We start from the raw sequence: 20,197 nt of genomic DNA on the forward strand, positions 1-20,197 counted from the left end.
GATGAAGGCAGCCCTGCCTCGCTTCTCGTCTTCACTTGCGCCCCTCGCCGTGAAGAGAAAACGTCCGCCGGGCTAAGCGGTGCTGCGGGGCGTAGCGGACAGTGGGCTCCGGCCCGAGCTCCGCTCCTCGTGAGCCGGCGGTTTGCAGACGGTCAGCGGTCAGTAGGGCGCGGCTGGAGACCAGCGCTTCTGGTCGCATGGGCAAGTCCCTCGGTGTCACTTCTTGTCACCGGCCTTTGGGAGGTCATTTCCTGAGTCCGGGGCTGATGAGCTTTGCCTGTTCTCTGCTTTCCTAAATGGCCTTTTCATTTCAGTTTGATTCATTTCAGTGGATCTTGTCAGATGGTGTCCGACCATGTATGGTCAGTCTTCCCAAATGTCAGTCTTTGTCAGCTGACAAGCATTTGAAGTGCTGACAAGGCTTGCGCACGACAGCATGCCGATCACTGTGGGGTCTGTAGGATTAATTCTTCTTAATTGTGTTAGTGCTGGGCTCTCACTCCAGTATACTGATGCTGTCCAGTCATGTCTGGGAGATTTGTAGGCACCTATATTCATCCCATGTAGGGGACACCACAAATAACTTCCTTACCTTCTCAGCATCTTTCTTGCCTGAGACAATGTCATACAATCATCACTGGAAGTTCCTAAATAAACAAGCACTTGCTTCTCTCGAGTTCCCGGTCTGGGGCCTTGGAAGGGGTGTTTCAAAATTTGGGATTGCTCTTGCAATTCCTGCTCCTTTCCCCTGTGGCTGAGTCACACCCCCACTCTCTTCAGCCAGTGTGTTCGTTTCTAGTCGAGAGAATACGCTCAAGTATCATCTATTAGCTCACGGGGCAGAATGTCATCATGTGTATGTAGGTGGCCTTTGGCTTTCCTGTCATCGAGTATGAGATGCCTGGATTTCAGGCGATCAGAAGGGACTAGAGAGAATCTAGAATCACAGAAGCCGGAGATGTTGGAGTGGGAACAAAGGTCTCGTCCCAGCCGTGCGTGGTCATTTGAACCAACAGGTTGTGAGTCGGGGAGGACACCCCACACCCTGAAGACCACACCGTGGGGAGCAGGGCGAACTTGGGAACACTGTGGACCACGGAGGTGACGGAGACAGACTTCACAGCGACAGGAGAGTGGGGCGTCCCCGGTTCCCACGGCAGCACAAGCTCGGCGCGTCTTAAAGTTTCCACGGGCTGGTCAGGGGCTGGACCCGCCACTTACCACCAAGCGGGTGCTGCTCCTGGTCCCCGCGTCGAGGAGGCTGGTTGGCTCGTGGACCCGCCAGAGGGAGCGTGGTCGGCGGGGCTCGGGGCGGGGCCGCTCAGCAGATGCCGCGTCGGCATATGACACTGACCCCAGATTCCACACTCAACTGCAGCCACGGAAGGTTGTGGTAATGACGGGGATGGGGTCATGCTACAAAACCAGAAGGTGCTTCATCAGCATGGAACATTCTGGGCACCGGAAGCTTGCTAGTGGGTCACTTGCTCTCTTTCTGCACCTGCAGGGAGTTATTTAAGTCTGAAGTTTTAATGTGGCTTTAAAAGTAGGCATTAATGTGTCTGAGCTATGACTGTGGGCATGAGCTAGACACACCGTCCGTCACTGCTCGTCTGTGCTTCAGGCCTGCGTCCTCAGGCGGCAACAAGCCTGGGCCCTTGACCTTAGGAAAGAGAATTTCATGCTCACATCAGCTTCTTGGAAAAAATCTTACCCAAGAACTGGAGGGAAGGGTCACCTTAGGACCAGATGTACAAAATAAGGCCAAATAGACTTTCCGATTTTATTTTATTATTACTTTTTTGAAGATTTTATTATTTATTTAACACAAAGGGAGAGACAGCAAGAGAGGGAGCACAAGCAGGGGGACTGGGAGAGGGAGAAGCAGGCTCCCCGCTGAGCAGAGAGCCTGATGCGGGGCTCGATCCCAGGACCCTGGGCTCATGACCTGAGCTGAAGGCAGAGGCTTAATGACTGAGCCACCCAGGCACCCTGGTTTTCAGATTTTGATGAAAAGATCGTTTTCTTGTTCCAATGGCACCACTCAGCCCCTTATTTCGTCCTGTAAGAGGAGGACAGACGTGTAGCTCTCTTTCCCCAGGGTGACGGCATCCCAGTCCTCGGGAGGGTAGTGGCCGCTGAGCCGCTGAACAACACGGTCGGCTTGTTAAGTGTAACGGCCGGCGGGGACTCAAGGGCCGGCAGGGTGGATTCAAAACAGCAGCGCTGGCCAAGCATCTTATTCAGGCTGGAATTGAAGTGATTCAGAGCTTTTTGTGGACCCTTTACTCTTGATTTATAAAGGGAGATTAAAGCAAGAAGCAGTGAAGTAATGGTTTATGGATTCATAGATGAGGGGATAGAGCAGAATATAAAGTGGAAAAAACTATAGTCCAAAGTCGCAAGATGTGGGCTGGAGTCCCACCGTGACTGCTACCTGCGAATTTTTTTTTTTTTAAATTTTTAATTTTTTATAAACATATATTTTTATCCCCAGGGGTACAGGTCTGTGAATCACCAGGTTTACACACTTCACAGCACTCACCAAAGCACATACCCTCCCCAGTGTCCATAATCCCACCCCCTTCTCCCAACCCCCCGCCCCCCAGCAACCCTCAGTTTGTTTTGTGAGATTAAGAGTCACTTATGGTTTGTCTCCCTCCCAATCCCATCTTGTTTCATTGATTCTTCTCCTACCCACTTAAGCCCCCATGTTGCATCACCACTTCCTCATATCAGGGAGATCATATGATAGTTGTCTTTCTCTGCTTGACTTATTTCGCTAAGCATGATACGCTCTAGTTCCATCCATGTTATCGCAAATGGCAAGATTTCATTTCTTTTGATGGCTGCATAGTATTCCATAGTATTCCACATCTTCTTGATCCATTCATCTGCTGATGGACCTACCTGCGAATTTAAGGACGTGACCCCTCCTCCTCCAGAGTCCTGGTTCACGAAACGGGTGCATCACCACCTGCCTTGTAATCGTGCTCGATGGGGAGGATCCAGCATTGAAAGCTAGGAACAGCCATTTAGAAAGAGTCCCCACACTGTCTGTTTATTATTCTGTGGCCCTCCGTAGTAATCACGGTAGTTTGGATGGTGGCAGCTCTGTTCTTGCAGGAACCCGAGGCGGGACTGGGGATGTAGAGTTTAGGTTTCTTGTCAACCCAAAGAGTGTCAACCAGGGGTGAATATGGGGTGGGACTTAGTTCCTTTCCTAAATAAAGCTCAGGTTCACTTGGTGGAAGTGGGCTGGAGCCCACGCAGCCCGTGGCTGGGTGCAAGGCATGAGGGCATCCTGCCTGGCGCAGGGCACCTCGAGCTGGGTTCACTGGGAACTGTCAGCAGGAGGGAAGGGGTGTGGGCCCACCTCTCCCGTCCCTGTGCATGCTGGGGCTGCATTCTAGAGGGGCCTTTCCTGTGGGCTCTCCTCTCTACTGGGCAGTGCTAGAGCAGCCTCACGTACAGAAGGACAGAGTGACCACTTGGGGTTCGGGTGGGCTGGAATCAAGGGTAGCGTCTACAGGAGATGCTGGAGGAACAGAGCTGTCCAGGGTCCCTGCTGCCGGGCCGGGGGCTCCTGGTCCCGTGGGGAAGCTGAGGGTCAGCTCGTCCTGCTGGAAGCGGATCCTAGCCCGCTCATTCTGGGGACTCAGCCAGCTCCCAGGGCCGTCTGCGGACGGTCCTGCTCGTCATGCCACAGGGCTCAAGGACATGCTGAGCACTAGCGGAGTTTGAGGCTGAGAAGGAAGTCTGCTGCCGCGTGTCTCTGACTGCCAGTGAAGCCCCTTCCCTGAGGTAACTGGATAAGAATATTTAGCAGCCGCAGTGGAGGCACACCTGTGAGTTGGCTGTGGCTGCCCCCAGTCTGTGGAGCTGTGACTAGGACGCGGGCTCAGGAGGAAGCCGAGAACGGCCTCATGCTGCGAACGAGCGTCCCTGGGCATCCGAATCCAAATCAGTGGGAGCTAGTTGAGAGCCATGAGGCTCCCGGCCCCTTCTGCAGCTGCGCCTGTCTGGCCCAGGGCCTTGAGGTGGGTCACTGACTCTGAGGCCAAGCAGAGCAAAGAGCCAAGCCTGTGTTTCCTTTCTGGAATCTTCAGGCACATGAGCCCAGCTGCCTAGCGGGGTCAGATGCATGGGCCTAGGGATGATGTTCCCTTCTGAGGGGCTCAGTGCTCAGACACACAGCCCAGATCCACTGCCCTGTGGACCCCCGCCCTCACCGTGATGTTAAAGCACCTATAGATGCAAGGCTTAGCGAAACGGCCCATGTGCTCATTTTTTAATATATCTTTCTCTAGGACTTCCTGGATGGCACGAACCCACCCAGTTACACATCTGAGCTTTGGAGAACTAAGGGCATTGCCGGAGAGAAGATGCAGGACTGGCTTCACCGGGAACGGCGCCAGGGATACTGGAAGGCGGAGAAACCAGCTGCGGTGCCAGGTCTCCTGAGACCGAAGAGCTTTATCCTCCAGGAGACCCCCCACTGCTGAGAAGATGACCAGAAAGAAGGGAAGGTCTCTGAATGTGTCCACTGGTGAGGCTGAACCCATCAAGGAGACTCTGAGTCAGACTCTGAGGAGACTCTGAGACTCCTCTGTCCGTGCTATGGGTCAGATCGCGTGCTCCAAGTTCATATGTTGACAACCTGGCCCACCAGCAGCTCCAAGTATGACCATATTTAGAAATAGGGTCATCACAGACCCAGTAAGATCAGAGTCATCATAAAGAGGGGGTTGGGGATGACACACGGGGAGAACTTGGTGGCACGAGGATGGTGGGGAGTGGGTGATGCGTATGCCCAGGGAGCTCCGAAGACCTTCTGAGCATCTGGGAGACGGCAAGTACCCCAGTCACAGCACCGGAAGGAGCCAGTCCTGTCCACACCTGGATCCTGGACTTCTGGCCTCGAGACGGTGCGACACTGGTTTCTGCTGTTTGCACCTTCCGGCGTGGGGTTCTTTTCTGCGGCAGCCCTGAAGAATACGGCAGGGTGGTGGGTGTTCAGTCTTTCGCCGGCTTCGAGAACAGCACCAGTGGGTGAGTCAGCTGATGTCTTTGTTTTATTGGGGGTCCGGGTGGTGAGGCGGGTAGACGCTGGGACCCAGGCCCGGAAGGCATCGGCTTGCTCGGTCGACAAATAGTTGTGGCTCCGTTTTCCAATTGGCACACAGCGGTGCTACTCAGTGTGACAGCGCAGAAGCTCTGTGAGATGCGCACTAACGTGGGCAAGCAGAACCCGTGCTGTGATGGTAGCGGGTGGGAGATGCTGCTCACTGTTCCTTTGCTTCCGCAAGGATCTGTACCCCTGCCGTGAGGTCCCCCTGCCGTGAGGTCGGCGCCGTGCGGGGCTCAGGGAGCACAGCGGCGCCCGAACCGACCGACCCGCCTTTGGGGCTTAGCGGACACGGTGGTTCTCAGTCGGTGGGAGGCGCTAGGAAGGAGAACGGACTTGGAGACAGGGAGGTGCTGAGACGGGGTTTGACACTGTAAGGAGGGGGGCCGTGAGAGGAAGACGGCGCTGGGGGGCATCCGGCCTGTCCTGGAGCGGCGAGGAGCTGAGGACAAGGACAGACAATGTGAGGTGTGACCTCGGATGCCAGCTGGGGTCCTGGCACACGCCACCCATCCCTACTGCTCTCCTCCGCGCAGGGGACGCCTCCCCGCTTCCGCGCCCCTCTCGTCTCACCTGCCGTCCCCCGCGTCACCTGCGTCGCTTACCACGCTGGCTCCTCTGTCCCACTTCTCCGTTTCCCTCGCCCGCCTCCCCTGGGGCGCCTGCCGCACCCAGTGCCAGGGCCAAGGGATGTGCAGTCACCCGAGGGGTGAGGACCGTGCCACTCGGATGTCATTTGCCGCTAGAGCGCGACTTTGACATTTGATGGAAGGGAATGAAAATGTTGAAAGACGATGATGGAGACGTGAGGCTTTTCTGAATGTTTGAGACGGGAAAGAATAGAGCCCCGAGGGACGCTCAGGCGAGTGCTCAGATAAGGAAAAAGTCAGCGCCCCGTAATCCCAAGTTAAACTGTCTGCTCGAAGGGGCCGTGGCAGGCCAGGCCCAGGAGCACCAGGAGCTGTGGAAGTGATTCTGTGAGCCAGGGTGGTGGAAAAGTGTCACCGCAGCGCGCAGCGACTGAGTTCCTGTTGGCTTGTGCTGGGGAGGGTCCAGGAGAAGCAGAGCAGGTGGGAGCCTCGAGTCTTGGGGGGACCCCGTTAGAAGATAACAGAACACTTCAAAACTTTGCCTCACCTCTGTCCACGTGCAAAGCTCCTGGGTGGGGAAGGACATAGTATTTTGTTTTGTTTTAGAGAGAGCATGAACAGGGAGAGGAGCAAAAGGACAGGGACAGGGAGAGAGAGAGAGAACCGTAAGCAGACTTCACTGCCAGCGCAGAGCCCGAGGTGGGGCTCTGTCTCATGACCCTAAGGTCATGACCTGAGCTTCACTGACTGAGTCATCCTGGCACCCCACAGAAGGACGTATTCTTGAAATCATGGGCGGAAGAGCCCGGAGTCTTCATGAAAACACCTGGAGGGAGTTGATCTCTGAGCCCAGGTCTTTCATCCATAGGATGAATCGTGCCTCCCCAAGGTGATGTATCTTGTAAGCGGCAAAGCATAGATTCACTACAGATGAGGCCTGTGTAGCTCATGCAACTGGACTCATTAGATCAAGTTCAAGAAGTTGAATATAACCTGCGGCAGGCCCTAAGAAATGAAAAATAACTCAAAATGTCATGCGAAAGAACATCTCAAATGAGCCTTTCCCTGATAATTTCATGATTTTTCAGACAGATTTATTGAAGTTTGGCTTTTAGCTGCTGTGCTCATGCACACTGTCTGTTGGGTGAGGCCACATGGCAGGTGGGTGGGGTCCGAGCGGTGCGTGGGGTGTGGGTCTGCAGTGTACCCCAGAGGTGAAGGACGGGAAATGACAGGATTCGGGGGAGCGGGGCCGTCAGGGACAGTGCAGGTTTGGATGAGAAGGGGGAGGTGACAGGTCACGATCGCCCAAGAGAAGGCATGGGTCTGTCTACAGGCTGCACAGAGCCAGTCTTTCTGGTCCAAACCCTGTTTTTCCAGTAGGTAATTCAGGTCAAATTGGCAGTGGGATGTGTCTTTGTTTAATCGGCATGGAATGTCTTGGGAAAGCAAGCACACCCCAGTTGGCCGCAGTCCCCACCGTTCCTTATTATAGTACCTTGAGTATAATACCTCGTTTGTCCATTTGTTACCCTCCTGGGCCATGCGGTGTTTGGCTCGGGACCTGGTCTACGCATTTGTTTATATGGAGTTCTGAAAGGTTCCCTCTGTGATAATGATTCTTCTGCCTCAGCACCTGTTGTGGACTTTGCCAACAGGTCCCTGGCAAAGACTTTCCCTTTTCTTTCCTAAAAGGAACTCAGATTTTGTTCAAGTGTTTCAATCCCTTCATCTCACAGTCTTAAGTTCTGCAGGGAAAGGAGACCCGCTCTAGGGATGGGGCTCCTATTAACCCATACCTGATTGTTCTGCTCCTTGACCCATTGATAGGTTGAGCGAAGGACGTCATTCTGGCCAGTGGGACATGAGGAGGTCTTCTAGAAGCCTCCGGAAATGGAGGTTTCTCATTTGTGTGGGAAAATTATTAGTCGCTACCAAGGTCTCTCCACAGCCATTCTGAGGAAGCATGCGCTGGGCGGGGGTGGGGGACCAGCTTCTTCCTTGTGAACAGTGGGGAGAACCTGATGGCATCCTTGAGCTGCTGGACTAACCTCGTGCAAGGGCACTGTTGAGCCAAGGGCTTTCCTCCTTGTTGGTTCTGGTTCTGGTTACTCCATTTGCAGCCCAAACTCTTCTAATGCCCATCACCCCGTAATAGACTTAGTTTTTTGGTGCTATGCCTAAAATACCCCAAGTCATTTCTTCTCTGTGCCATATGTAAGTTTGGAAAAGAAAGGACAACTTTGGGTTCTGCATCTGCCTCTAAGAGCCTGGCATAGAATCAGATGTGGTATTAGCCATCGGGAAAGCACGAGATCTCTCCAGGAACTGCATGCCCTCCCTAAAAGCAACAGGAAAAGAACATTTAAATCCCTCTGGATTTGGAAAAGAGGGGAAAAGATTGTGTTTTTCCTAATGTTGTTAGAAATCATACTAGATGAAAATATCAATAGCCTTGACTTTCACAATTCCATCAGGAATTTTGGAGGTGAGATTAAAACCTCTAAATAAAACTCAGTTTAATTCTGTAAACTAAGTGTGTGTGTGTGTGTGTGTGTGTGTGTGTGTGTGTAGAGGGAGCAGGACAGAAAGGTAGAGATGTAGGCCTCATACCCCCAAATCCACCGCGATTGCAATTAGGGAGTCTGTAAACCATAAAAGGTAGGGAGTATCTAGCAATCATTTGCAGACTGGCTAGTTTCCTGGCATTAAAAAAAAATCCAGTTGCCTTCCTCTAGCCTTCTCAGTTGAGACTCATTTATGAGATAGAAAGCAGACTGAAAGCTACTGGAGCTGCACAGAGCTCTTCTTTCTGGTCCAAGGACTGTTTCCTCGGCGGATAATCCAGGTCAAAGGGGCAGCAGGGGTATGTCTTTGTGGAGATAAAATTAGATTTCCTTGTTGCTGTTCCTAAAAACAGGGAGATCATACTGCATTTCACTTTTTCTGTTGCAGAGTCCGGAAGTAGACGCTTGCATTGATGAGCCCCAGAAATGCCAGCGAGCAGTTTTATTTATTTATTTTTCAAGCTGTGGGGATGTTAAGGGACAGGTGCTGAGTGTGGGGACAATGAGGTATGGCTGCTTAGAATTCTTTTTTGGAGTTTCTTGCTGTTGCAAGTTCTGATGTCGAGCAGAAGGAGGAGAGGAGTCCATCTCTGGTCTTGTCAGCTACAAGCTTGGGGTGCCCTTGGCAGAATTCTGCAGGGGCATGTGTGTTCCGTGAACCCAGAAAAGAGAAGGAGTGGATGCCTGTCCGCACCCCTGCAGAAGCCCAGTGTCCCGGAGGCTAAGACAGCATGTAGGGTTGGGGTAGCAGCTCCCCATTTGCAGAGGCCACCCTGTGTGGACCTCTTGTGGCTGGTCATCCAGGGGCACTATGAAAGCGTGAATACTGCGCTCCCCTGGTTGGTCCCTGCCCTCCACGAGCGGCTCGCGCTTTGCTCCCTCTTGCTCCAGACTTGGAGCAAATCGTAAATTGGACTGGTCCACGCGGGCCAATCTTTGTCAAAAGCATATTTAAAAGAAGCATCGCGCTAGGTTTTCTTTTGTCTCATTTCTTATTATATACCATACAAAGAGCAGCTACGCTCCATTCTGGTAGAGTTGATTTCCGGTTCCACATCAGAAACTCTTTAAATTTGCAATGACTGTTTAATCTGAAATCCCGGAGGTATGTTTTAATCCAAAATTCAATCATAGTGAGAAAGCTCCCTAGGCAGTGTGGCCTTCGATGTCAACCCCCTTTTATATAGGCATCGCTCAGGAAGGGAAATGAGAATGAGAGAGATGTCGTGGGCCGCATCAAAGACGGGGTCCTCAGATGAGGTATGGTCGAGGCCATTCCTCTCTCAGATAAAAAATGGATTTTCCATTAAATCCAGAAGTGCTACAAGACCTCAGTGATGATCACTGCCCCTGTTTCAACTGGGAAAGGTGATCTGGGCATTTTCTTCCCTGGAGATGGAAACCCGTATTCAGCTTTCAGTAAGTGATATGGATGATTTCACTTTGTCCTATAGGAAACTAAAACCAGGCGTTCGAGGGGAAGGGGCGAGAGAGGGGATGAGATTTGTTGTGGAGCCTCTGGCCCTGGCAACGGAGGGAAATTGAAGACCGCACAGAGACATGCACCCAGGAAATATGTTTCTTGTTGCATTTATGACCTGAGGAGCAAGACCCCTTAAAGCAGAGTCGCCCTTTGGTTTCCTCCAGCTGTTTTCCCTGATCAAGGGGAAGGTAGACCTGCCTCACAGAAAACTCTAGTTAGGGCTTGGAGTACCAGCTTTCTACTCAAGGTCTTCTCCCTCTGGCCTTGCAAAGGCCTTTGTGTGGAGTCTCAAATTCCCAACACACCATGGCCTGGAAAGCCCTCTCCAAACAGATTCCATCGGATGAGAAATTCTGTAAGGGTGTTCCAGTTTCCTCCTAAGTCCTCAAAATCTCACAAGCCTGAGTTTGGCTTCTGAATATGATTCCCCACAAAAGCTAGGGCTTCTGGGATAACTGAAGGCAGTGGCGAGCACAGAGCCTTTTGTGCAGCCAGCAGGCCGGTACGGCCAACCCCCGGTTCTTCGCTGTCTCCGCCAGGGTTGCGTCTGGCTCAGGCTAGAACGAGGAGAGGAAGGGGTAATCGGTTCGTAGAGAAACGGTCCTCAGACACCGCCGTGTTTTTGAGTCACACAGAGAACCTGCTTACAATATGCACCCTCAGAGCTTCTGATTCAGGAGGTCTGGAGTAAGAACCGGAAAATCTGTTTTTTAGTGAACGATCCAAGTGATTCCGACAGAGGTCATGCACAGGCCGAACTTCGAGGCACATTGAACTTGATGAATGGTCCTGAGTGGCTACTGGACTCAGTTTAAATCAAAACTGTGCCTGAGATCTCACGATGGCACCACGTGGGGCCCAGAACTGACCTCTAACTGAGTCGAGGCACCCAGGCTCTCTGCGTCCTCGGGGGTCCCTGTCTCTCCACACTGGACAAGATTGTTCTGCCGCACACAGGAGTTGGAAACGTGGAACTGGAGAAATCACCTGTGAGAATCCCTTCAGAAAAGTTTCTCCACCTCCCCTTCAGTGGGAACTGCGAGCCTTCGAGGTCCGTCTTCCGCGTCAGTGGGCAGACATTCCACACCATTCCCTCCCCCGCCCCCCCAGGCTTCACGCAGCAGGAGGGCTCTCTGGGGAGCTGTCGGCTGCTGGAGGTATGGCTGGGGGAAAGAAAGATGTTTTTTCCCAAAGGAAAAAGGCCTTGAATGTCTAAAAACAAAATAAGGAGAATGTCAGGGAGCCCTTGTAATGTGCTGATTTTAAAAGTGAGCATAGCCTGAATGAAATAAAGTAGACCTGAAAAGCTTCCGTAGGATTTGTTGGGGAGGAACACACTTTTCGTTGAGAGACAGAGAGGGAAAGGGGGCAAGAAGTCGGATGGGGAAGAGGCACCCACGTTTCGAGCCTTAGCAAGACGCAACATACAGAGAAGGCGCCAGTCTTCTGGTTTAGTGATGGTCCCGGGCTGATCCTCGTGCGTCCGCGTCGCTGAGATTGGAAGGTGACCGCGTGCTCCTGCGAGACTGGTGCGCTAGGCCCTCAGGAGCCCACCTGCTGGGGGTGAGGGGTCTCCTGGACCTTACCCACCTCCTCCTCAGGGACGTGGGATTCTTACTCTTAAAGCCCAAGGTGAGGCCAGGGATTGGCTCAGCTTCATGCTTCCGCATGAGAACCTTCCATGAACTGGGTTGTCTCTCCCTGGCAGCTGGAACATTCCTCCGGCTCCTGAGCAGACTGTGTCTGTGTCAGTAGTCTCCTCTCTGGTGTCCCAGCATCAGCAGGGGCTTGGGACCGCCAGCACCGGGGACTTAGGACCTTCCCCCAGACTGTTCCTGCCATGCTCCTGGGCTGAGGTAAAGGTGGGACGCTTGGCCACAGGGTGCCAAGTAGCTACGTACCAGGAATGCTTAGCACGAGCTGAGCTCAGGGAGGCCAACTAATCCCGGGGCACAGACGAGCCCGGCGGCAACTCACGTCAGCTGGAGACACCCTATCTGGGACGAGCCTGAGCAGGACTGGAGGCGTGAGGAAGCTGCACCAGCAGGTCTGTCAGACCACCCGGGGTGGCGTGCTGGCTCGTCGTCCATCAGCTAGTATCTAGCACCATCTGAGGGGGTCTCCTAGGAGTAGCGGAGGGAGAAGGAAGCCTGCACTTGATTTTCCGACGGGTGGTATTGGGGGCAAGCCCAAGGTGGGTGCAGCGACATTATAGCCACACTGGAGCGTGGCCGTGAAGGACGGTCGCCATGGAAAGTCTTCCCAGTGGACAGTGTGGCATCTACCTGGTTGTCCACTTGTGTGGAAGGAGGGATGGCCTGAGGGGAGCTACATACATGTCTTCCTGGTCATTAGCAAGTGGCCTGGACTGGGACGTTTTGCTTCCCGTCATCTCAAGTCTGGCTTTACTGTACTGGAGACCTTGGCCCCCAAAGGGTAGACCCTTTCTGGGAGACCTAGCGAGGGTCCCCTTGGGCTTTGGAGTCCTTGTGCCAGAGGCTCGAAGATGAGAAGGGTGTATGGCCCCGGGCAGCAGGACACAGGCTGCTCTCACAGCAGGCCGGGCGGGGAGGACACGCGTGCAGTGCGGTGATCTGTGTGGCCTTGCCTCACTGTGATGGTGAGTGCGCAAGGATGGCCAGCCCGGCCTAAAATTCACACGGTTGCCGGGGCTCCGTTTCCTTGGAAATGAGCATTTGAGTGGTAACTCATGGATTAGGATCCTGGGGCTGCTTTCTAGGACAGGGGCCTTGAAAGAGCAGAAATTCACTCTCTCACAGCGCTAGCAGCCCCAGCTAGAAGTCAAGGTGACATCATGGCTGTATTTTCTTGGTCCACTCAAAAGGAGAATCCATCCTTGTCTCTTCCAGCTTCTGGGGGTCCCAGCAATCACAGCGTTGCATGCACAGCCCTGCAGGCTCTGCTCTGGTCTCCACGTGGCCTTCTCCCTGTCTCTGTGTCTCCTCTTCTGAGAACAGTCACGCTGGACTCGGAGCGCACCTGACCCTACTGTGAGCTCATCTTACCTAATCAATCTGCAGGGACCTGTTTCTACATAAGGCCACATTCACAGGTGCCTGGAGTGAGGAACCTCAATCTATCTTTCTGGGGGACACAATTCAAACCAAGTGAGCAACACCAAGTGAGCCCCCGAGAGCAGCAGAGGCGGTGGCTGAGGGGGCGGGAAACCTATACATGACCGTGAAGGAGGAAGAGGGGAGTCCTGAGTTTGTATTCCCACCCCAAGGGAGCGGCACCCCAAGGGCAACTGTAGGGACAGGACATGGTCTGTTCCCTCCTTCTCAGTTCCCCCCAGAAGAGGCCCATGGAACCTCAGAGATGTTTCCTGAACATGGATGGAGGTTCCTCAGGTGCCTGCAGCGCTGTGAAGGTGTCCCGCTCACTAGGACAACCTCCCTTCCAGAAGGAACTTGTTCGGCACCACGAGCATACAGTTTCTGCCGGATGCTTCTGAGGGGCAGTGTTTGCTCCAAACCCCTCACTGGCTTGGCTGAGACTTACCAGATCTGCGTCACAATTGGAGATAATACTCCGTCCGTCTGTCTTCCTCTCTGTGGTTTGTCTTCCACGGGCAGCCTCCGTCCCCTGTGCTTCCAGAAATCTCTTGCACTCCTGACTCCTCCTCAGCATCTGCTCCTGGAGGACGGAGGTGGCCGTATGAGCGTGGGAAACACATGCAGCTGCTTCCCCGCTCCCTTCCCTGGTCTCTCTCTTTGCTCTGTTCTCTTTCCTTCTCTCTTGAGGCTCTGGGCATGGGATTCTGTGTCCCACAGCAGAGAAAGATGCAGCACCAAATAATGATCCAGCTGAGGTTTGTGACCCCTGAACGTGGCGTAGGTAGAAATTCGTGTGATACGGACGCCAAGGTCCAGCACACCCTCACCACTGCCTTACATTCTATATTCGGTCAAAATAGCCCAGGACTTCATCCAGAATTTTTTTTCCTTGGACACAAACATCCCTAGAAGGAATAAAGTATTGTGCTTCAGTTACCAGTAACATATAACTTAGTGTGAATGGAAGTTTAATCCAGAGGCAAAAACCTAAACCCATAAAGTAAACCTTAGAGTAGACAGGATGTGTGGACATCTTGCCGATTGTTGTTACTATTTAAGGTAGGTGGGGTTTAAGAAAATTAATTTGAATACTGTCATGCTACTTTTTTTTTTTTTTAATTTTTTCAATTTATTTATTTTCAGAAAAACAGTATTCATTATTTTTTCACCACACCCAGTGCTCCATGCAATCCGTGCCCTCTATAATACCCACCACCTGGTACCCCAACCTCCCACCCCCCGGTACCCCAACCTCCCACCCCCCCGCCACTTCAAACCCCTCAGATTGTTTTTCAGAGTCCATAGTCTCTTGTGATTCACCTCTCCTTCCAATTTCCCCCAACCCCTTCTCTCTAACTCCCCATGTCCTCCATGCTATTTGTTATGCTCCACAAATAAGTGAAACCATATGATAATTGACTCTCTCTGCTTGACTTATTTCACTCAGCATCATCTCTTCCAGTCCCGTCCATGTTGCTACAAAAGTTGCGTGTTCATCCTTTCTGATGGAGGCATCATACTCCATAGTGTATATGGACCACATCTTCCTTATCCATTCGTCTGTTGAAGGGCATTTTGGTTCTTTCCGTAGTTTGGCGACCGTGGCCATTGCTCCTATAAACATTGGGGTACAGATGGCCCTTCTTTTCACGACATCTGTATCCTTGGGGTAAATACCCAGGAGTGCAATTGCAGGGTCATAGGGAAGCTCTATTTTTAATTTCTTGAGGAATCTCCACACTGTTCTCCAAAGAGGCTGTATCAACTTGCATTCCCACCAACAGTGTAAGAGGGTTCCCCTTTCTCCACATCCTCTCCAACACATGTTGTTTCCCGTTTTGTTAATTTTGGCCATTCTAACTGGTGTAAGGTGGTATCTCAATGTGGTTTTAATTTGAATCTCCCTGAGGGCTAATGATGATGAACATTTTTTCATGTGTCTGATAGCCATTTGTGTGTCTTGATTGGAGAAGTGTCTGTTCATATCTTCTTCCCATTTTTTGATATGTTTGCCTGTTTCGAGTGTGTTGAGTTTGAGGAGTTCATTATAGATCCTGGATATCAACCTTTTTTTTTTTTTAATAAAAAAGAGATTCCTTTATTCATTTTAGAGAGAGAGAGGAGAGTGTTGGCAGAGGGACAGAGGGAGAGAGAGAGGTAATCCTTAAGTGGACACCTGCTGAGCACAGAGCCTGATGCGGGCTCAATCCCATGACCCTAAGATCATGACAAGAGCTGAAACCAAGAGTCAGTTGCTAAACTGACTGCGCCGCCCAGGCCGCCCCTAGTCCTGCTACTTTTTGTTGGATGCATTGATCACTACCTGGTAATGGAACTGAACTGGATCAGAGCCTACCAGGAGTGTCCTGGAGATACTCACTGTCAGAGGCAACCATGACCTTCTCTATACTACAACTGTCTCCCCAGCCATCGCTCATTAGCTCCCTGGTGTTTGAGCTCCCCTGAGAAGAGTAAAATATATTGTGAAGACAACAAGACTGAAATCACTGAAATGATGCTACGTGGCCCAAACTCCAATGATAACATGGCAGCTGAACGGTTTCTGACTCTAGTCGGGCTGGATAGGCTCCGCCCCGGAGAAAGCCCTGTGATTGCTTCCCTGATCTGTGATCTTCAATGGAGGAAGGGACAAGGCGGGGAGCTGTTGAGACCCACTCACTTTGGGAGTAATTGCTGTGATCAGCAGCACCAAAAACAAAGGGGGCTGTATGGCGATACCAGTCACCTGCTGGTCAGTCCACCTCTCTGGTCCCTGGGAGGACCTGCGGCATGGCAGGTGTTGGTAGGCAGCTGTTAGCTTAACTGGGTGGTGGCCCCACCCCAGTGGCTGTGGGACTTTCATGGAGGGGACCCGCACAGCCTCTGGCTTTGATATGTGGTTGCTGACCTACAGATGTTTTCTTCTCCCTCTCCTTTTTGACTTGATTTATTAAGCTATAATTCATGCATTGTACAACTTACCCATTGACAGTGTTTAATTCAGTGATTTTTAAAAAAGATTGTGTTTATTTATTTGACAGAGAGAGAGAGAGATCACAAGTAGGCAGAGAGGCAGGCAGAGAGAGAGGAGGAAGCAGGCTCCCTGCTGAGCAGAGAGCCCGACGCGGGGCTCAATCCCAGGACCCTGAGATCATGACCTGAGCTGAAGGCAGAGGCTTAACCCACTGAGCCACCCAGATGCCCCTAATTCAGTGATTTTAGTATACTCATGGATGTGTGCAACCATCAGCAGTCAATTCTAGAACATTTCATCATCTCAGAAAAATATCCTGGATCTGTTAGCCCTCCATCTCCCTAACCCCCGATCCTCCCCCCCAAACCCCTAAGAATCCACTAGTCTATTTTCTGTCTCTATAGGGTTCTTGGTTCTGGACGTAGCATGTAAATAGAACCATGAAGCATGTGTTCCTTGGTGATGGGCTTCTTTGCACTCAGCACGTTTCCGAGGTTCATCCGTGTCCTAATGCGTGTCAGTGCTCTGCTCCTTTTATGGCCAGATGGTGCTTCACTGTACGGATGTACCGCCTTGGCTTATCCACTCATCAGTGATTGGACATTGGGGTTGTTCCACTCTGGCTCTTATAAATAACACATTATTATAAGCACTTCTGTACAAGTTTTTGCATAGCCATATTTTCATTTCTCTTTGGTGTATACCTCAGAGTGAAACCAAATACATTCTTCTTGGGTCATCAGTAAGGAATGGAAAAACCAACTTACCTTCAGGAAGTGAGGACAGCGGCTCTCATTCTCTGTTTTGTCCCGTAGACATGTGGACTCTTCACTTGTTTGTCCTCATATATTCCACAGAGACTTTAAATATCTCAACACAACCCCACGCTGGTCCATAATATTGACGACAAAATGCTCATTGAATCTGATGAACGGAAAGGAGCCATTTCCCTAAATGCCACAGTAGCTCACATGGGAACCAGAAGATAAGAGATAAAGCCCCACAAATGTTTGGGGCCTGCCACATCAGTGTAGTTTGTGGGATTTCTCCTGTAAGGTGGATGAATAGTTTTGAACCGTGGCACCCTTATGGCTGAGAAAGAGGCACTGGACTTTGTACGCCTCTTCAGGGTTTGGAAGCGGCACGTTACACTCTGAGGAATGTTCCTTGCCCCAGGAACTGGGTGAGTGGGGAGGCTGTCACTGTCACCAGGGGGCTCAGCTGAGAGTCCGGGCCGGGGCGTAAGCTGTCCTGTCACTTGAGCCACTGACCCTGGCAAGGCCGGGGGCGCGAGGGGCAGCCATGTCAGATACAGAAGCTCCGTGAACCTCACGAGTGTGGTAGAGGAGCTGTGGCATGGAGCCCCAGGAGCAAGGCTGCACTGTCTATTGAACAAACAGCTCCCCAAGGGTAAACATGGTATGAGGTTGCTGTGCTTCTGCCTTTTGTTGTCATGTCTTTGAGTGACGTAATGGGACGGTACCTAAGCCAAGGACAAATATGCATGGGCTGGACCTGAGGGCGCAGCTTGTTCAGACCTTTGTCCCAGGGGAGTACTTTATGTGAGACCCAATGAGATACTTCCCACTAGAGAATGCAATTCTGGAAACAAATGCAGGTTGTCTCCCACTAGCTTAGGCTGCCGGTCGTATCACCAGGTCTCCTTGAGGTAGGATGCATGTCCCAAGTTTCAAAGTGACTGTATGGCTGAGGAGGAGACACGGTTCTGTTGCTTCGCGTGTCTTCCACCAAACACTGCTCTCGACGGTGAGCGGGGCGCTGCTCTTAATTGACTTCACCATAAGTTGGCTGTTTGGCCCCGGACAGGAAGTCTCTGCAGGCGAATGCCGATCTTGGTTGAACCCACTGCAGGATATAAACACTATTTCTTTCCGAGGAGGAGGTATGATCAAACATTCCATCTATCCCTTCTTCAGGAGAGGTTAGTTCCAGTTCACACAGAGCTCTACTGGAAATCACATTTGTACCATTGTCAAGGTTGACTTTCTCGGGGAAGCAAAGGAGTGGTGTTGGCCAGAACTCTTTTTCGTATGGGACTCCAACTTTAATTGCCTTAATTAAAAATGGTAACCTATTAGGTGACTTGACTAAAGCTTCCAGGGATAGAGTCAGGCATGGCTGGATCCAGGAACTCACAGAATTAATCCATTCACGGTGTCTCCCTTCCCATTTCCCTCCTGTCTCTCTTTACTTCAAAGACTTTATTTTTGTAGGTTTGGGCTGTTGCGCTTTACAGAACGTGGTGGGTGGAGGCTAGTGCTGGCTCTCTTACTGTCAGCAGTTTCAGCAGAAAGAGGATTTTGTTGCCCTGAACTCCATCATTAGGTCCCTAAATTGGAACCAGGCTGGGTCCTGTGTCATTCTGCCTAGGGACTGGGTGTTTGGGTTGTCCAGGCCTAGGTGCATGTCACCCGGCAGCAGAGGTGGAGAGAGCCACATCCGAGCAAGGGACGCAGCATGGGGGAAAGGCAGTGCTCCAAAAGGCCACTCACTCTTTACCAGAAAAAGGGACAAGGGATCCTGGGCAGGCAACACATCCAGTGCCCACTGCAAGCCGCCCCCCACATCAGCTGTGTTTGGAAGGCCTTATCTTTAAGTCTGAGCAGATTAATAATGATTAGAATGCCCGGGGGAAGGCTCCTCTTATTTCAGAAAGACCGCTTTCAAGTAGCAGCTCTTGACTGTAATCAGTTTGCTAATTATAATTATTTTCATTAAAGCAGGTGCTCAAGAGCCTTCCACTTGGCAACACATTGTTAATGGCTTGAGTTATTGCATGTGGTTGGGAGCTTTTAAAGTTATACTTCTTGCCGAGTATTTGATCAATAACTTGAAGCAATTAGGGGCAAGTTCACCTTAATGGAGTTTTGCTGTGTCTCTGCTACTTTCCCTCCTTTTATTCTGTGAACGTGAAGGCGCCCCGTGGGGAAGCTGCACTGGGCTGGACTCACATGTTGGTGCTCATGTTACTGTGACCATGTAAATCCCATTTAGAGTTGGGCTTTGTGGCATGGAGTAGTTTCTTTTTCTTTCTGGTTTCGGATGGCTTCCTTCCTTCCTTCTCTCCCTCTTCCCTCCCCCCATTCACCCCTCCCGCCTCCCCCCTCCCCCATTCTTTCCTTCCTTCCTCATTCCTCCTCATCCTCCACTTCTACCTCCTTGCTCTTTCCTTGTTGCTGTTCTTTCCTTATCGCCAACTCAACCCCCAATTCTCTCCCCATTGTGCAAATCTCCTCTCAATATATCAGTGGGCACTGGGGGTATCACTTTTGTCTTCTTGAAGAAGTCACTGCTGGAATCTTCTTCAGGTCGGTTTCTATGAAAGGAGAAGAAGAAAAGGGTCCCGCGCCAGAGGGACAGGCAGTGCATGGCTGGGGCTTCGATCCAAGTCCCTGAAAATGTACACACTTGGGCCGGGAATTAGCTTTTTGTTAAATATGGCTCATTCATTGTGCTTTTGTCTTTTCTTATAGACCAAAGTGTCTCTAAGCCCATCAGTATTCAGCATCCCGTTAATTCCAAATCCCTGCTGACGTTTCCCACATCTTCTGCGGACGGTTGGTGGTGCACACACTGACCACGAAGCACCTTCTTGATATTCGGAGATGAACTCCATCAGTTTTCAGTAATTTGTAAGTGGGAAAGAGGGTGTTTTTTCTGTCTGTTCCCAGTGCATTTGTAATTCATGTGTGTGGCAGTTTGATATAAATCAGAATATTTGATTTCCAGTGATATTTCACTAGTCACACATCCGAAAGGGGAAGAGAAGATATTGTACCTAGAATTAGAATAAATCCAAAACCTTTTTTTATCATGTTTGACTCTATTCAGAACTGACTCACCTGTAACATCGCCTTTGGTCCTCAAAAAGCTCTCGAGGTTTGGTAAGGTTTGGTGTGGTTCCTTAGGGTCAAAGATATTAATGGGTCCACATTCAAGGTCAGTCAGTGCCCGAGATCATACCACTGCTTTCCGTATTTGGTTCTCAAAGAATCCTTGATATGAACACTGTCCCTATAACGTGTCCTCAAAGGTAGGAGAGGAACCACGAGGTATTACTATTTCCGCCCTGCGAACCACCCCTGTGGTGGCCAGGCTTGAAGGCGAGGTTGGCCAAGGACAAGGTCAGCCGCTGTGGAATGATGGGGCTCTTTCGACCTAGGGATGTTGAAAACTGGGTCACCGGGGGCTGAGCCGGAGTAGTTTTGTTTCAGAAAGGGTTGGCTGAATATAAACTTTCAAAAAAATATTGACATAAAATCGCATCACATGACATTGATTACGTTAAGTGCATGAGTCACTGACTTCTAGTACCATCCCATCACTCAGTGACCTCCACCGCATTCAGTGCAAAACC

The 20,197-nt window shown here is 51.2% G+C and overlaps 1 long non-coding RNA gene across 2 annotated transcripts in view; it reads left to right on the forward strand.

Moving 5' to 3' along the window:
• The window catches only part of LOC131829973 (uncharacterized), a 233,990-nt gene that overhangs the window by 66,902 nt on the left and 146,891 nt on the right, over positions 1-20,197 (forward strand). For both annotated transcript variants that reach the window (XR_009353046.1, XR_009353047.1), the window contains exon 2: positions 4,311-5,052. This is a non-coding gene — a long non-coding RNA (uncharacterized LOC131829973). The remainder of the gene's footprint in view (positions 1-4,310; positions 5,053-20,197) is intronic.

Source organism: Mustela lutreola, chromosome 4 (assembly GCF_030435805.1).
Source record: "Mustela lutreola isolate mMusLut2 chromosome 4, mMusLut2.pri, whole genome shotgun sequence".
Taxonomy (NCBI): Eukaryota; Metazoa; Chordata; class Mammalia; order Carnivora; family Mustelidae; genus Mustela; species Mustela lutreola.